The 17,892-nt window shown below is 46.5% G+C and overlaps 2 non-coding genes across 2 annotated transcripts; one reads left to right on the top strand and one right to left on the bottom strand.

Annotated features, from left to right (window-relative positions):
* The first annotated feature begins 9,673 nt into the window (after nucleotides 1-9,673).
* On the top strand, nucleotides 9,674-9,756 carry Trnal-cag. The gene has a single exon. It is a non-coding gene; the product is annotated as a tRNA-Leu (tRNA).
* Nucleotides 9,757-10,124: 368 nt separating this feature from the next.
* Trnal-cag lies at nucleotides 10,125-10,207 on the bottom strand. Its single transcript has one exon. It is a non-coding gene; the product is annotated as a tRNA-Leu (tRNA).
* Between the last annotated feature and the right edge of the window lie 7,685 nt (nucleotides 10,208-17,892).

Below are 17,892 nucleotides of genomic sequence, written 5' to 3' on the forward strand. Positions count from 1 at the left end.
CCCTCATTTTGTGTCTCTTGTAAGGACAGGTGTTTGGATTAGGGACCCCTCAAATAGCTCCATTTCAAAATTACCCATCTTAATTTAATTTACTCACTTAACTCAATCTGAAAAGAGGCTTCCTTCTTTTCTTTCTTTTTCCGGACCATCCTAGGGATTGAACCCAGGGCCCTCCACATGCAAGCATTCTACCACTGAGGCACATGCCCAACCCATGACCCTTTTACTTTTTTTTTTTTTTTTCTTTTTTGATGTAGGGTCTTACTTTAGCTCAGGCTGACCTGCAACTCACTCTGTAGTCCCAGGCTGGCCTCGAACTCACAGGGATCCTCCTACCTCTGGCTCTCAAGTACTGGGATTAAAGGAGTGCACCACCATGCCCAGCTCTCACCCTTTAATTTCTCAAGGGTATGTTTGGAACAGCGTGTTGGAGATACCAAGGCCTCCTTCCTCCAATGGGTGTGCAGGTCAAACTAGAAAAAGGTGATCTGGTGGAAGAGGAAGGAGACCTATGCCTACACCCCTTCTTGCCTCCCTCTCATTTTTTAAAAAAAAAATTTTGAGATAAGGTTGCATGTAACCTAGGCTAGCCTGGAATTTTCTACACTTGATCTTAGCTAAAAGGCTGAGAAGTGATAGCCTGGAGTTTTCTATTTTGCCATGAATGAACTTGAACTGATCCTCCTGCCTCCACCTCCCAAGTACTGGGGTTAGAAGCATGTGTCTGTCACCATGCCTGGTTTTGTATGTATCTACCGAGTTACATACCCTGCCCTGTATTGTTTCCTTATGTAAATTCATTTATTTATTTACTTGAGGAAAGTGTGCTTGTAAGTACAGGAGGCAGCAAGCACTTTATCCATTCTATCTTCCTAGCAGCCTGCTTATTTAAATTTATTATTATTATTATTATTATTATTGATTTATAGATAGAAGAGAGCCATCAGAGAGCATTCCAGGGCCTCCAGCCACTATAAACAAACTCCAAACGCATGTGGCCACTTTGTGCATCTGGTTTGTGTGGGACCTGGGGAATTGAACCTGGTCCTTAGGCTTTGCAGGCAAGCATCTTAACCACTAAGCCATCTCTCCAACCACATGGGTACTGTCGAATTGAACTCAGGTTGTTGGGCTTTGCAGGCAACAGCCTTAACTGTTAAGCCATCTCTCCAGCCCAGCTTTTTTCATTTGTTTGTTTTTTCAAGGTAGTATCTCACTCTATCCCAGGCTGACCTGGAATTCACAATGTAGTTTTAGGGTGGCCTCAAACTCATGGTGAACCTCCTACCTTTGCCTCCCAAGTACTGGGATTAAAGGCATGTGCACCATGCCCTGCTTCAGGTTTAGTTTTTTATAAGGTAAAATCCACAGGTTCTAAGCACTAGGACATGGAATACCTCTGGGTGGACCTTATTCAGCTTACTACAGTGATGGTAATGGGTTGATAATTATTTGAAGGTTGGAGGGCTTTAAGGTGGTGTGGTAGTATTCAATGACTGTAATTCCAGCACTTGGAAGGTAAAAGGAAGAGGATCATGCATTCAAGATCTTCCTCAGCTACATAATAAGTGTGAAGCCAGTCTGGGCTACATGGAACCTATCTCAAAAAAACAAAACAAAACAAAAAAGGCTGGAGGGGGCTGGAGAGATGGCTTAGTGGTTAAGGCACTTGCCTGCAAAGCCAAAGGACCTAGGTTTGATTCCCCAGAACCCACATAAACCAGCTACACAAGGTGGCACACAAATCTGGAGTCCATTTGCAGTGGCTGGAGGCCCTGGTTCTCTCATTCTCTCTCTCCCCACACCCCTTTCTCTCTCCCTCTCAAATAAATAAAAAAATATATATTTCGCAAAAGGCTGGAGGGTTTTAATCAGAGGACTTGAGGCAATATTGGGACTTTGACAGTATCCTTTGGTTGATAGTGGCTTACCACTTTGCCTACTCAAACCCTTCTCACCAGTGAACCTGGAACCCTTCACACTTCACTCGCCCAGCCCACAGCAGCTATTCTGCACAAGAGAATGTTTCAGTAGCTGTAAAATTGCACCCAGACACCAATCTCTCTGTAGAACAGTCTAAGTTCAAATCAAAGCTCAGGGTGAGCCCTTAATTTTATCATAACACACAGCACACTAAGGTGACTGTTTCTGAGGCAGTTTCTAAAACAGTAGGGTGTTTTTGTTTTGCTTTTGCTTTGCATTTTGTTGTTTTGGCTAATCCCACTTTCATTCCTTTTAAATGGCAGTGAGCAGGACTGGACTGCTGCACCCTGTTATGTCTTGGACATTTTCTTCCAGCCAACTACACCCGCCCCCATCAGAAAAAGTGGGAAGGACCTGCCCCAGGGTGGAGCCAGCTGCCCACCGAGAGAATCTGCACCAAGAGCTAGCTGGGGATGGGGAGAAGCCTGTCCCCTCCCGGGGCTGGTGGCTCTGCCAGTTATCTACTAGAAGCGGCTTGTCTCTGTCCTAAATTCTGCCCAGAGCCCCTACTCCAGCTAGACCCTAACAATGCTGGAGAGGCAGTGGGGACTCAGCACAAAGCAGATATGGGGCAGGTACCTGGGTTACCCCAGGCCTTGGGGACAGTGCTGAGGGGACCCATCCTCCAGGAACCCCAAGCAGGGGACTGATAATCACCAATTGTGAACATGTTATCGCAGAATAAAGCAGGGTGCATGGGAGAGAAAAATTCTGCCAATACCATTTAGAGCTAGGCTTTTTAAACCTTTTAAACATATGACCCCTTGCATAACTCCAGTATTGAGGTATATAAAAATATATACAAGGGCTGCAGAGATGGCTCAGCAGTTAAGGCACTTGCTTACAAAGCCACAGGACCCAGGTTCAATTCCCCAGGAAACGTAAGCCAGATGCATAAGGTGGCACATGCAATCTGGAGTTCATTTGCAGTGGCTAGATGCCTTGATGCACCCATTCTCTCTCTCCCTCTGTCTCTTGTCTCTTTCTCTCTCAAAAAAAAATTATATACATATATAGATACATATTTTTTAAATATACAAAGAAGGCCTGGGTCAGATGGCTCAGCAGTTAAAGGCGCTTGCTTACAAAGCTAGAAGGCCCAGGTTCAATCCCCCAGTTACCATATAATCCGGACGTACATAGTTGCATGTGCCTGGAGTATGTTTGCAATGGCAGGAGGCCCTGGTGTGCCCGTACTATCTCTTTCCTCCCTCTCCTCACTCTGTTTGCAAATAGTTAAAACTATTTAAAATAAAAATGTATACAAATCAAACATTTCCTGATACTAAACTGTGTAAAGAAATTTACTTTTTAGCCAGGCATAGTGGTGCACACCTTTAATCCCAGCACTCAGGAGGCAGAAGTAGAAGGATCGCCATGAACTTGAGGACAATCTGGGACTACAGAGTGAGTTCCAAGACAGCCTGGGCTAAAAAAAACAAAATAATTATATAAAAAGGAAAAAAAAAGGGCTGGAGAGATATGGCTTAGCAGTTAAATGCTTGCCTGTGAAGCCTAAGAACCCCAATTTGAGGCTCCATTGCCCAGGACCCACAGAAGCCAGAAGGGGCACATGCATCTGGAATTCATTCGCAGTGGCTGGAGGCCCTGGCACGCCCATTCTTTCTCTGTCTGCCTCTTTCTTTCTGTCTGTTGCTCTCAAATAAATAAATAAAAATAAACAGAAAAAATTAAAAAAAGAAATAGTGAAGGACTCAGAGATCAAAGATAAATCATACATGTAATCAAAGTGACCAGGTGTCTCCTAACATGACACAGGTAGAAGGCAAGAAGAAAAATACCAAGGCCAAAAAGTGCCCTCCCCTTTCTAGCCAGATTGGGAAGGAGGGGCAGAATCACATGATGCTCAGGCAAGGTCACAGGGCAAAAGAAGAGAGAGAATTTAAAAAAAAAAAATTTTTTTTTTTAATCTGGGGCTGGAGAGATGGCTCAGCAGTTAAGGTCCTTGCCTGAAAAGCATAAGGACCCAGGTTTGATTCCCCAGTACCCATAGAAAGCCAGTTGCACAAAGTGGTACATGTATCTGGAGTTTGTTGGCAGTTGCTAGAGGCCCAAGCATGCCCTTTCTCTATCTACCTGCCTCTTTCTTAAATAAATAAATAAATACATTATATATATATATATATTTTTTTAATTTTTTAATATTTTTCTTGCTTTTTCAAGGTAAGGTTTCATGGTAGCCCAGGATGACCTGGAATTCACTATGTAGTTTCAGAGTGGCCTCAAACTCACAACGATCCTTCTACCTCTGCCTCCCAGAGTTCTGGGATTAAAGGTGTGTGCCACCACGCCCGTCTTGGTTGATTTTTGATACAAGGGATTGCTATGTAGTTCAGCTTCGCTTCAAACTCACTATCCTCTGCATTAGTCTCCTGAGTGTTAGGATTACAGGCACTGTGCTTAGTTCCCTCTGAATTCTGATGAAACTCTCCATCATGTTCCACCATTAGTGAACAAAATTTTCAACTTCCCCATATTCTCCTCTCAACTCTAGTTTTCAAGAGCTTTGTTCTTGTTTCTGTTTTTGTTTTTTCTTTTTGGTTTTTTGAGGTAGAGTCTTACTGTAGCCCAGGCTGACCTGGAATTCACTATGTAGTCTCAGGGTGGCCTTGAACTCACAGTGATCCTCCTACCTCTGCCTCCTGAGTACTGGGATTAAAGGCGTGCGCCACGATGCCCGGCTACCTGGTTTGTTTTGTTTTTTGGTTTTTCGAGGTAGGGTCTCACACTAGTCCAGGCTGACCTGGAATTCACTCTGTCATCTCAGGGTGGCCTCGAACTCACAGCAATCCTCCTATCTCTGCCTCCCAAGTGCTGGGATTAAAGGCGTGTGCCACCACGTCCGGCCCGGCTACCTGTTTTTGTTTTGAGACAAGTTCTCAAGGAACTCTGACCGGCTTCAAGCTCACTATGCAGCCCAGGCTGGTATGGAACTTGGGCTACCTCTGCCTCCACCTTCAAGTGCTAGGATGCTAGACAGCCACCATTACAGGTGTACTTTTTAAAAAATAACGTACTGCCCACTGGGTAGGGTAGAGCATGCCTTTGATCCCAGTACTTTGGAGGCTGAGGTGGAAGGATCATGGCGAGTTCCAGGTCAGCCTGGGCTAGCGTGAGCCCCTACCTCAAAATAAATAAATAAATAAAAATAACCTACTGGACTGGGGAGGTTGCTCAGTGGTTAAAGGCGATTGCTTGTAAAATGTGACGGCTTGGATTTGATTCCCCAATACCCACATAAGGCCAGATGTACAAAGTAGCTAGCACATGTGACTGGAGTTTATTTACAGTGGCAAAAGGCCTTGGTGTGCCCATTCTCTTTCTCTATTTGTCTCTCTCAAATAAAAATATAAAAAAGAAACACTAAAAATACCAAAATGCAGCACTTGGGAGGTAGGAGGATCACCGTGAGTTTGAGGCCATCCTGAGACTACAGAGTGAATTCCAGGTCAGCCTGGGCCAGGGTGAGACCCTACCTGCCCCCCTCCCCCCAAAAATGTTTTCTTTTTCTTCTTTTTTATAGGTAAAGTCTCACTCTAGCCCAGGCTGACCTGGAATTCACTCTGTAGTCTCAGGGTGGCCTCGAACTCATGGTGATCCTCCTACTTCTGCCTCCCAAGTGCTGGGATTAGTGGCATATGCTACCGCACCTGGCTTCCAAAATGTTCTCTTTAAATTGATTTATTTTAAAGTTTACAGTAAACAAATTTTTTAAATATGTATTATTTATTTATTTGAGAGAAAGAAAGAAGTGGGGGTGGGAAGAATGGGCTCACCAGGGCCTCCAGCCACTGCAAAAGAACTCCAGATGCATGTGCCCCCTTGTGCATCTGGTTTACGAGAGTCCTGGAGAGTTGAACTGGGATCTTTTAGCTTTGCAGGCAAGTGCTTTAACCAATAAGCCATCTCTCCAGCCCTCTGAATCTCACCAGCCCCCTGATTTATTTATTTATTTATTTAATTTTTCAAGGTAGGGTCTTTCTCTAGCCCAGACTGACCTGGAGTTTACTATGTAGTCTCAGGCTGGCCTCGAACTCATGATGATCCTCCTACCTCTGCCTCCCAAGTGCTGGGATTAAAGGCGTGTGCCACCATGCCTGGCTAGTAAATATATATATATATATATTTTTAATTTTTTTTGGTTTATTTTTATTTATTTATTTTAAAGTGATACAGAGAGAGAGAGAATGGGTGTGCCAGAGCTTCCAGCCACTGCAAATGAACTCCGGATGCATGCGCCCCCTTGTGCATCTGGCTAACATGGGTCCTGGGGAATTGAGACTCGAACTGGGGTCCTTAGGCTTCAAGGAATAACTTTTTTAAAAAAAATTTTTTTGGTTTATTTTTATTTATTTATTTGAGAGCAACAGACAGAGAACGAGGCAGAGAGAGAGAGAGAGAGAGAATGGGCGCGCCAGGGCTACCAGCCACTGCAAACGAACTCCAGACGCGTGCGCCCCTTGTGCATCTGGCTAACGTGGGACCTGGGGAACTGAGCCTCGAACCGGGGTCCTTAGGCTTCACAGGCAAGCGCTTAACCGCTAAGCCATCTCTCCAGCCCCCTAAATATATTTTTAAAGAAACTAAAAATATGCAAAGCATGGTGATGCATAACTGGCATCCCAGCATTTGAGAGTACAAGGATCAAAAGTTTTAAGACCAGTCTGGGGAACATAGGGAGTCCTTGTCTAAAAAGAGTAGTTGTTTGTTTTTTCAAGGTAGGGTCTCACTCTAGCTCAGGCTGACTTGGAACTCATTCTGTAGTCCCAGGCTGGCCTCAAATTCATAGTGATCCTCCCACCTCTGCCTCCAGAGTGCTAGAAATTAAAGACGTGTGCCACCACACCTGGCTAAAAAGTAATTTAAAAAATATTTTAAAGCTGGGTGGCGCATACCTTTAATCCCAGAATTTGGGAGGCAGAGGTAGGTGAATCACTGTGAGTTCAAGGGCACCCTGAGATTACATAGTGAGTTCCAGGTCAGCCTGGACTAGAGTGAGACTCTACCTCGAAAAACAAACAAACGATAGATAGATAGATAGATAGATAGATAGATAGATAGATAGATAGATGGATGGATAATTTATTTAAGAGAAAGAGAGAGAGAGGCAGAGAGTAGATAGAGACAGAATGGGCACATCAGGGCCTCCAGCCACTGTGAACGGAACTCCAGACACATGTGCCTCCTTGTGCATCTGGCTATGTGGGTTATTGGGGAATTGAACCTGGGTCTTTATGATTTGTAGGCAAGTGCCTCAGCTGCTAAGTCATCTCTCCAACCCAACTTCTTTTTTTGTTAATGAAGTAGGGTCTCGCTGTAGCCCAGGCTGACTTGGAATTCACTATGTAGTCTGAGGCCCTCAGTAGTAAAACAGTAAAGGACTGAGGGGATAACACAGAGGTGAAACACTTGCTTAGTATATGCAAGACCATAGGTTCAATCGCTGGCACCAGCCTTTCTTGGAGGTCTCCTAGCATCACCCTGTGATGGGATGGGTCGAGAAGGATGGACTATTGTGTAGCATGTCAAAGAGACAGATATTCCTATCCACATGCTGCTGTGGGCACATTTCCAAGACCTGGTCAATGGAAAGGTCAGTTTCAACATACACATAATCCTATTTATGAATAAATGTATAAATGTGAATACAATTTTTTTAAAATTTATTTATTTATTTTGAGAGCGACAGACACAGAGAGAAAGACAGATAGAGGGAGAGAGAGAGAATGGGTGCGCCAGGGCTTCCAGCCTCTGCAAACGAACTCCAGATGTGTGCGCCCCCTTGTGCATCTGGCTAACATGGGACCTGGGGAACCAAGCCTGGAACCGGGGTCCTTAGGCTTCACAGGCAAGCGCTTAACCGCTAAGCCATCTCTCCAGCCCGTGAATACAATTTTTAATTAACACAGAAACGTCTCCATATTTCTGCATGGACGTATGTCAGTGGGGAAAAAAAGAAAAGATCAGATAGGATACACCAAAGCCTTGGCAGACAGTCACTAGAGGGCAGGAGTAGCTCTGGAGAGGCAGGCTGTGAAATGCAATGAAGTGGATGAATGAGCCATGCAGATAAAATCAAAGCTGGGCCTGGCAGTCACCTGTGATCCCAGGATTGGGGTGGCAGAGGCAGAATCATCCAGCTTGGTCCACATAGTGAGACCCTGTTACAAATAATAATAATAATAATAATAATAATAATAATAATAATAATAATAATAATGGGGTTGCCTGCAAAGCCAAAGGACCCAGGTTCCATTCCCCAGGACCCACCAGATGGTAAACCAGATGCACAAGGTGGTGCATGTGTCTGGAGTTTATTTGCAACAGCTGAAGGCCCTGGCATGCTCATTCTCTCTCTTTCTCTCTCTCTCTCTCTCTTTCATAAATAAGAAACATATTTTTTAAAAAAATAAGGCTAGAGAGATGTTCAGTGGTTAAGGCACTTGCCTACAAAGCTTAACAACCCCAGTACCCTGTAAAGCCAGATGCACAATGGCACATGCATCTGGAATTCATTTGCAGTGGTTGGAGGCCCTGGTGTGCTCATTCTTTCTCTCTGTTCTATCTCTTTCTGCTTGCAAATAAAATATTAGGCCAGCTATGGTGGTGCTTGCCTTTGATTCCACCACTAGGGAGGTAGAGGTACGAGGATTATTGTGAGTTTAGACCACCCTGAGATTACATAGTGAAGTCCATGTTAGCCTGAGATGCAGTGAAATCCTATCTCGAAAAACAAACAAACAAACAAAAAAGATTAATTAATTAGCAGGGCGTGGTGGTGCATGTCTTTAATCCTAGCACTTGGAAGGCAGAAGTAGGAGGACTGCTATGAGTTAGAGGCCACTGTGGGACTACATAGTGAATTCCAGGTAAGCCTGAGCTAGTGCATGACCCTACTTCGGAAAACAAAAACAAAAAAAGATTAATTGATAAATTAAAACAGGCATGGTATTTACACACCTTTAATCTCAACAGTATCCCAGCCCAGCAGACCATCTGCAGCCCAGCATGCCCACCAATTTCAGTAAAGGTTAAGAAGAAATAATGCCATGCTGCTGTGAGGGAAGGGCCACGTGGCTAAAATTTCCAGTTCATTTTCTTTATATTTTATCTCTTGGTTCTGCATGTCCACTTTCACTCAGGATGCAACACTTCCAGTCAAAACTCGTCAGTATAAAGAGCAGAGCGGGTTCCACAGAGTGGAAGTTTCCGTGGCAAGGAAGTTTGCTTCCCCCCTGCCCCCCCAGCTCGGGCTGACCTGGAATTCACTCTGTAGTATCAGGCTGCCCTCGAACCCACGATAATCCTCCTACCTCTGTCTCCGGAGTGCTAGGATTAGAGACGTGGAACTAAGCCTTTCAAGGGTGTTGTTTGTTTGTTTGTTTACCTGTGTTTTGAGATCTTGTAGCTTCTGCTGGCCTGGAACTAAGTAGCGCAGGGTGATCTTGAATTGGAAGTGATCCTCCTGCCTCAGCTCCCGGAGTGTTGGGAATACAGTCAATAACCAGTACTCAAGGGTTTTGTGGTTGTTAATTTTCTTCTCCCTGCGCGGGTGTTTTGTTAACTGTTGGTGACTATAGGCTATAGAAGCCAAATGGGAACTTGACTGCAGGCAAAGCAGGTCTCAGGATGCTTTCAAGTAAACAGGATCAAAATCAAAGCGCGCTGTGTCAGGATGGCCGAGCGGTCTAAGGCGCTGCGTTCAGGTCGCAGTCTCCCCTGGAGGCGTGGGTTCGAATCCCACTTCTGACAACAATTAGTTTTTGCTTTACCTACTTTCTTCAAAGGACAATTTGGACCCTTGGCTGCATGTACCAAGAGAAATAACCGGGGACCTTAAGAGGATTTCTCTTTACAATCGAAAGCCAAACAAATATGCTCTGAAGAAAATGTTTTTAAAAAGTAGATAGTGGTTTTGTAACAAGTTGAAAAGAATAACACTCAAAAAAATTTTATAGCTTTCAGCGACAAGGGGAACGTGAAGATCGTGCTGCGGAGGACGTGGGACTCCGCGGATGTCTTGAGACCCTGCCCGCCTTCCCGTCTAATAAAAATGGTTGGAGCGCAACAACAACAAAATTATATACAGGTGCTGTTTAAATTGAAAAAAAAAAGGGCTTTGTCAGAAGTGGGATTCGAACCCACGCCTCCAGGGGAGACTGCGACCTGAACGCAGCGCCTTAGACCGCTCGGCCATCCTGACTGCTGGCCGCCTTCCGCGGAAGCAAACTCTTTGGAAGCTCTCAACACACGCATGCGCAGCGAACAACCAAGCGCTAACTAGGTCTTCTCACAGGGCGGCGCTAGAGGCCCCGGAGGCCGGCAGAGGGCGCGCGCAGCCCGCTGGAGAGTCGCTGAGAGACCCTGGACCGCTGTGAGCAAGCCGATGCAGAGCTGGTCCGCTAACCGGCAAGGTCCCGGTCCTCTTCCAGCCCCTTTTGAGCATTGACGGAAACCTCATCTTCCCATCTGGAGTATTTCATGATCAGATTCCAGCTTGGGTGAATCCAGGGCTGCGCAGCCGCGGCTGCCCTATTACTGTCTCCGGGGTCCACCCGTGTCTGGCACACAGTAGGTGCGCAGGACTTCCTCCCTCGCTTCCTGCCCCTGGCATTCCGTCATTCCGTGACTCATTCCTCCTCTCCCGCCGCGCGCATACCTTCTCCCCTCCGCCCCTCCTTCCTTCACCCCGGGCTTGCCCACGCGCCACTCTCAGGACCGCGAGGGCGCCGTTCCCCCACGGGATTTCCAGGGAGACACAAGGGCGCCCTCCTGCTCCCGAGATCTCGAGTGCTCGGTCCCTAGGAACCCCTTCCCGGAGGTCCCCAAGATGCAACTCCTAAAGAAGCGCCCAGGCGGGGAGACCCCAGGCGAGCCGCGCTAATGGCACCTCTGTGCTGAGTGGTCGTCTGTAAGCTGGCCATAGAGTCCTGGATCAGTCCTCGAAGACATGATCTGTGGGGACCGATTAGCGCCTCCTAGAGCCCGCAGATTAGCCTGAGTCCTCCCCAGGACCCTCAGGGATTAGGACACAGCTGTTGGGGGGTAAACAGAGGTCCCCATTATTACAGACACGAACAGACCCTGTCTCCCCTTTCCCTGTCACCAGTGCCCCTCAGTTATGGCCAGAATTGATTCCTGTTTGCACGGAAGTCCTCTAGCTCTCCTCTTGAAATGCAGATGGCCTCCACTGTGGAAAGAGATCCAGTGAACATTTCTTGAGCACTTGCTGCGTGCTAGACATTTCTGGATTCTGAGAGCAAGACGGAATTGCCTTCCTCAAGGTCCCTTCCAACATACAGGAGGAAAGCAAGCCAAGAAGCAGGAGAACTCAAAGAGTTCAGGGTTGGCAAACATCGGCAAGAGGATATGCCAAATCTTGTGGAAGACCTTGAGACCCACAAAAAGATCACCAGGGCCTCCCTTCTGGTGGCCAAGTGGCAAACTAGCTTTTTTTTTTTCTTTTCTGCTCCTTCTGGTGATTTTTGTTTTGTTTTGTTTAAGACTGGGTTGCCAGGTGTGGTGGCACATGCCTTTAATCCCAGCACTAGGGAGGCAGAGGTAGGAGGATCACCATGAATTCGAGGCCACCCTGAGACTACATAGTGAATTCCAGGTCAGCCTGGGCTAGAGTGAAACTCTACCTTGAAAAAGCAAAAACAAAAGACTGGGCCTCTTTATGTAACTTAGCCTGGGATCGAACTCAGGATCTTTCTGCCTCTGCTTCCCAAATGCTAGGCTGGCCTGTGTGCGCCCCTGCTCTGCTCCAGCTATCTGACGACACACCTTTCATTGTTTTATGTGCAGAGGGTCTTTATCAAAATACAAGCAGTCCATCCCCCCGGAAGTAGGGTCTCACTCTAGCTCAAGCTGACCTGGAATTCACTCTGTAGTCTCGTGGGGGCCTTGAACTCACCTGTAATCCCAACATTCACTATGTAGTTTCAGGCTGGCTTTGAGCTCATGGCAATCCTCCTATCTCTGCCTCCTGAGTGTTGGGATTAAAGGTGTGCTTCACCATGCTAGGCTAACATTAATTTTTTTTTTTTTTTTTTGAGAGCGACAGACACAGAGAGAAAGACAGATAGAGGGAGAGAGAGAATGGGCGCGCCAGGGCTTCCAGCCTCTGCAAACGAACTCCAGATGCGTGCGCCCCCTTGTGCATCTGGCTAACGTGGGACCTGGGGAACTGAGCCTCAAACTGGGGTCCTTAGGCTTCACAGGCAAGCGCTTAACCGCTAAGCCATCTCTCCAGCCCTAACATTAATTTTTTAAATAATATTTTTTTATTTATTTGCAAGGAGAGAGGGAGAGGAGAAAGAGAAACAGGAGTAGTGGGCATGTCAAGGTCTCCGGCCACTGCAAATGAACTTCAGACACATGCACCACTTTGTGCATCTGGTTTACATGTGTACTGGGGAGTTGAACCCAGGCCATCAGGCTTTGCAAGCAAGTGCCTTTAACTGCTGAGCCATCTCTCCAGCCCCTTCACTGGGTTCAAAAGGAAGAGACTAGCAAAATTGAATCTGGGTGGTGGTAGCATTCCAGATAGGAGGCATAGCCAGTGCACAGGCGCTGAGGCAGAGAAGAGTATGGTCTTCTGGGAAGGAAGGTGTTAAGAGTGGCAAGGCCCATGAGGCAGGGGTAAGGGTGAAGGGAGCCTCAGGTCTACCTCACAAGGTTCCTGGTGTCCTTTCAAAATGATCCCTTTAGCTGTTGTGTGGATTTAACATGGGAATCTGATCGAACTCAGAGTTCAGGGAGAAGGCAGGGAAAATGAGAGAAAGTAGAGATTGTAGAGCTGTGCCCCAGTGATCAAGGATATCCTGCTGCCTGCTAGCTTGTGGTGGTAGTGTTGATATGATGATATACAGAGAGAGCTGCGACAGGAAGCCACGGAGACCATGGAGTGGTAGGGTACCATCTCCTGTTGAGGTAGATGCTGCAGGCTCCACCCCATGCACACCTTACAGACTAGGAGACCAGGGCTCAGGCAGGCCCTGGGCACTCACCCAAGGTCCTCTGTGGCACTGATCGTTGAGTTCTCTACCTCTGATGCCCCTCATGTCCCATACACCTAACCTTTCTAAGTATGCAGCATTTTAAAGAAGTCCCAAGGAGAAGTAGTCCCCCTGTCCCACCTGCTGGCCTGCCCAGGAGTTTGTCAAGGTCAGGGCCGGTGTTAGCTCCCGTCAGCCAGATCACCTAGGTATGGGTGAGTGGTCAATTGTCTGCCCCTGACACTTTTCAGATAGATAGCCTCCTGGCCCTGGAGGAAGCTTGTCATGACCTCATTCTAGTTCCGAGTCCTCAAGGCCACCACAGCCTGGACGACAGCAGCAGAGGTCCTCAGGGGACAGGCCTTATCCATTCCTGGCTCTGGGCATTTGTCCAAATCAGGCGAGGAAAGTTCCCAAGCTGGACTTGGAAGGCCCAACGGCAGCTGGGGAAGTGCTTGAATGACTCTTGCTGCCCTGGCTGTACTTGGTACTGATAGAATGAACTGCCAAATGAACTGCCTGGTAGTCACCCAGTCAAGAGCCCTGAAAGAGAGACTCCTTGCATTTCTGGTGACAGGAAGCTGAGTATTAGCATACCTTCTTTACTTCCATTATGACTTCATAGTTGCAACAGCATCACAGTGATGTACAGTACTCCCATTTCACAGATGAGAAGAGCAAGGCCCCTAGACTCACACAGATAATTAGAACCCATTTTGCCTGAGTTAGTTAGTCCCTTTTAAAATATTTTATTTATTTATTTAGAGAGAATGAGAGATAGAATGGGCATGCCAGGGCCTGTAACCACTGCAAACTCCATATGCATGTGCCACCATGTGCATCTGGTTTACGTGGGTACTGGGGAATTGAACCTGGGTCCTTAGACTTCACAGGCAAGTGCCTTAACTGCTAAGCCATCTTAATTCCCTTCTTAAGGATGACTGTGTGGCTGGGCATGGTGGCACATCCCTTTAAAAATATTTTATTTAGGGCCAGGTGTGGCAGCACACACTCTTAACTCCAGCACTCGGGAGGCAGAGGTAGGAGGATTGCCAAGAGTTCGAGGCCGCCCTGTAGTAGTGAATTTCAGGTCAGCCTGAGGTAGTATGAGATCCTGCCTCAGAAAACAAAACCAAAAGAAAACAAAACAAAAAATTAATTTAGCTGGGCGTGGTGGTGCATGTTTTTAATCTCAGTACTTGGGAGGCAGAAGTAGGAGTATTGCTGTGAGTTCAAGGCCACCCTGAGACCACCGAGTGGATTCCATGTCAGCCTGGGATAGAATGAGGCCTGACTTTGAAAAACCAAAAAAAAAAAAAAAAAAAAAACCAAAAAGTATTTATTTGAAAAAGAGAAGGGGGTGGGGTGGGGAGAGAATGGGCATGTCAGGGCTTCCAGCCACTACAACCAAACTCCAGATGCAAGTACCACCTTGTGTATCTGGCTTCCATGGGTTCTGGGGAAGCGAAGCTGGTTCTGCGTGCCTTTACTCTCAGCACTTAGGAGGCTCAGGTAGGAGGATGACTGAGTTCTATTCCAAACATAGTGAATTCCAGGTCATCCTGTAATCGAGCAAGACCCTACCATGAAAAACCCCAAGGAAAAAATAAAAAGAACTACCATGTGCCTAGCACTGTAGTGGGTATTTCCTTCATATTGTTTACTTAAGAAAAGAAAGGAAAAGAAATGAACAGAAATAGCCATGAGGACTTGCTTATCTAGGTGGCAGGATGGGCTGGGAGTGGCTATTTATAGTGATGTTTTCATTATTGGAGGAAACTTAAAAGAAGGTCAGGTTTTTCCCATCATAGCGTCAAGCCATGCAGCCAAGCTTTTGTGCTCCAGGCTCTGGTTTCTTTAGCTAAGGAAGGAGGTCAGAACCATCAGGTGACCAGTAGCCCATGCCAAGGACCCGGCCTGGCATCTCAGACACTGGGGAAGCCAGGCTACTTCAAGGGCAGGAAGTAAGGGCTGGCATAGGTGAAGCAGGTGTGGGTCTTGAATGTAGTAGAGTATGCCAAAGACCCCCCAAGGCCACCACAGACGCTAGAGTCAAGGCGGCCCAATTTGAATGGATGACATAGGAACTGAGTGTTTCCCTGTAACCAGAATGTTCCCAAGGCCAGGAGCGCATATCCAAGTTCTCTAGACCCAAAGCCATAGTCATTCTAGCTAGTGAAGTCCAGGAATGGCTGACCATTCTGCTTACCACTCTGGAAGCCAGTGTGGGGCCAAGTTTAGCTGGAGGTATCATGACTATAAGTGCAAGTGGTGGGCTCGAGATCACCTGGGTTCATAACGTGCTTCTGCCCTTTGCCAGAAGCAAGGAGTGGCCTTAGGGAAGTTACTCATCCTCCCAGCTCCTCACTTTCTCCACCTAAAAAATGGGCTCAGTAATAATGTCTGCTTCCAGGGATTATTGGGATCAAATGAGTTAAGCCAAGCTGGGCAACCTCTTCATGTAATGGGGAGTCAGCAAAATAAGCAAGGCAATATTTTTGGTACAAGATGAATATTTGGGACAAGTTCTGACCTTTCAGAGTTTCTATAGTGCCATCCTCAACCCTGGGCACCCTCCCTGCCTCCTCTGAGCCAGCCTGACATCGCACTGTGTCTTCCATTCACATCTTGCCTTTTCCTTCCCCTTCTGCCAGGTTCTCATCTTTTCTTAATGTTTATAACAATATATTCATGCTACTTTCACTTGTGGTTAGAGAAGCTTCTTTTTTCAGATGGCAGTGACCTCTGGGATGACTCAAAAGGCACCACAGTGCTGAGAAGAGGTGACAGAAGAGTGTTCAGCACTGAGACCTCTATCACACCTCTCAAGGCTCAGGGTCCATTGTGGGACAGGTAGCAGAAAGAACTCAAGAGCCAAAGGAAGGGTAGGACTGCTAACAACCCAGACATGGATATTCATGACCTCACAGTGCCTGGTACTACCTACACAAGTCTTCATAATGAGGAAAAGGTGATGACATTAAAATACAAGAGACACTAAGGTACACTCTCTTGTTGCTGTAGTTCACCACATGTTGACCAGGAGGTGATGCCCACCCACTGCTCATACCATCATTTTCATTGCCAACATGGAGTTCCTCCTCAAGTCTGTAAGCCAAGATAGTCTGCTTTTACCCACAAGCTGCCCTTGGTCAGGTGATTTCTGCCAGCACTGAAAACCTGGTTACAACAGTAGAATTGGTACTGAGAGATGGGATCATTGCTGTTAGAAACCTGACTGTGACTTCAGCTTTTTTGGAACTGCTTTGCAGGAGAATGTGGATGACTTTGGAACATTGGCCTAGGAGATGCCTTGCAGTGCTCTAAATACAGCTTGCTGGATTATTCTGATCAGAGTTGAAAGATCTGAGTGCAGCAAGAACAATGCACTGTGAGGTTTGGTTTATGAGGGTGAGGAAGAGCTTTGCTTAGCCTAGGCTAGAAAGTTTATGTGAGAGGCTTGCTAAGTTCTGCCTGCCTGTGTCCTGAGAACTTGTGCAGGGTTGCATTGTGTAGAAATGGACTGGTGTGAGCAGAGGGATGTGGCAGGAAAAGAAATCTTTGGGCCAAAACTTCTGCCTGTTCAGCTGCAATTTTATGAGAGATTACGACTTTTGAGATTGGGCCAGTTGACCTGCACTGGGACAACAGGAAGAATGTGGACTCTTTTGAAGGGGCCTGAATGCTGAAGGAATGGCCGGTTCTTCAAAGTCTGCTTTATTTCCCCCCGGATTAACAAAATGGTAGCCTATCTTGTATGATGGAGTATTAAAAAATGCAGGAAAGAAAGGGTCATTGATTTTGCAACATGGTTTTGGATTGTGAAAATGGCTATGGGTAGTGTGAAGAAGGCTTGCTGGATTACCTGTGTGGAGACATTATGGAGCCATTAGGATGAGCTGTGGGTTGCAGTAGAGACCCAGTGGAGATGCCAGGACTATGAGATGGCTGCTCAGGGGAGCTGCCAGCACCAGATGAAGTTTTCTGGGAGTTGGAGTAGCCTAGCTAGAAGGGTGGAATTGGAACTCCAGAGACTCATCACCAGTTAGAATTATCTGACTTGGAGATTTGTCACTGACTGGTGTTGTTGGACTTGGAGCTACAAGAGTTTGGTGTTTGCCCTGCTCATCTTGTCTTGGTTGCTATGCCCAATGCCCGATCCATGTTTTGCAGTGTGAACGTTGATTCTGTGCCAATATGTGTTGTTGTTGTTTGGTTTTTGGTATTACAGCTCAGTTAAAAGATCTTGGACTATGGGGATGTTTAAACATCATTGGGATTGATAAAAACTATGGGGACTTTTAAAGTTGCACTGAATGCATTGTATTTTACATTATGGATGGTTCAGTTTATGGGGGTTAGGGTGGAAAGTGGTGGCTTGATTCAGGTGTCCTCCATAAACTTAGGTGTTCTGAATGCTAGGTTCCCTGCGATGGAGATTTGGGAATTTCTCCTCTTGGAGAAAGTATATTGTTGGGAGCAGGCTAATGGGTATTATAGCCAGCTTCCTCTTGCCAGTGTTTGGCACACTCTCTTATTGCTGTTGTCCATCTGATGTTGCCTTGGTGTGATGTCCACCCTCAGCTCATGCCATCATTTCTCCTTGCCATCATGGAGCTTCCCCTTGAATCTGTAAGCCAAAATAAACCCCGTTTTCCCAAATGAAAAGGAAAAAATATTACAGACTAAAAAGCGGAGGTGATATGATGGAGGGTAGAAACAGGAAGAAGAAAGTGGAGGAGGGGAGGGAATTACCATGGTTTATTGTCTATAATTATGGAACTTGTCAATTAAAAACAAAGTTTAGGGCTGGAGAGATGGCTTAGCGGTTAAGCGCTTGCCTTTAAAGCCTAAGGACCCCGGTTCCTCGATTCCCCAGGACCCACAT

This window comes from Jaculus jaculus, chromosome 1 (genome assembly GCF_020740685.1).
Source record: "Jaculus jaculus isolate mJacJac1 chromosome 1, mJacJac1.mat.Y.cur, whole genome shotgun sequence".
In the NCBI taxonomy this organism is placed as follows: Eukaryota; Metazoa; Chordata; class Mammalia; order Rodentia; family Dipodidae; genus Jaculus; species Jaculus jaculus.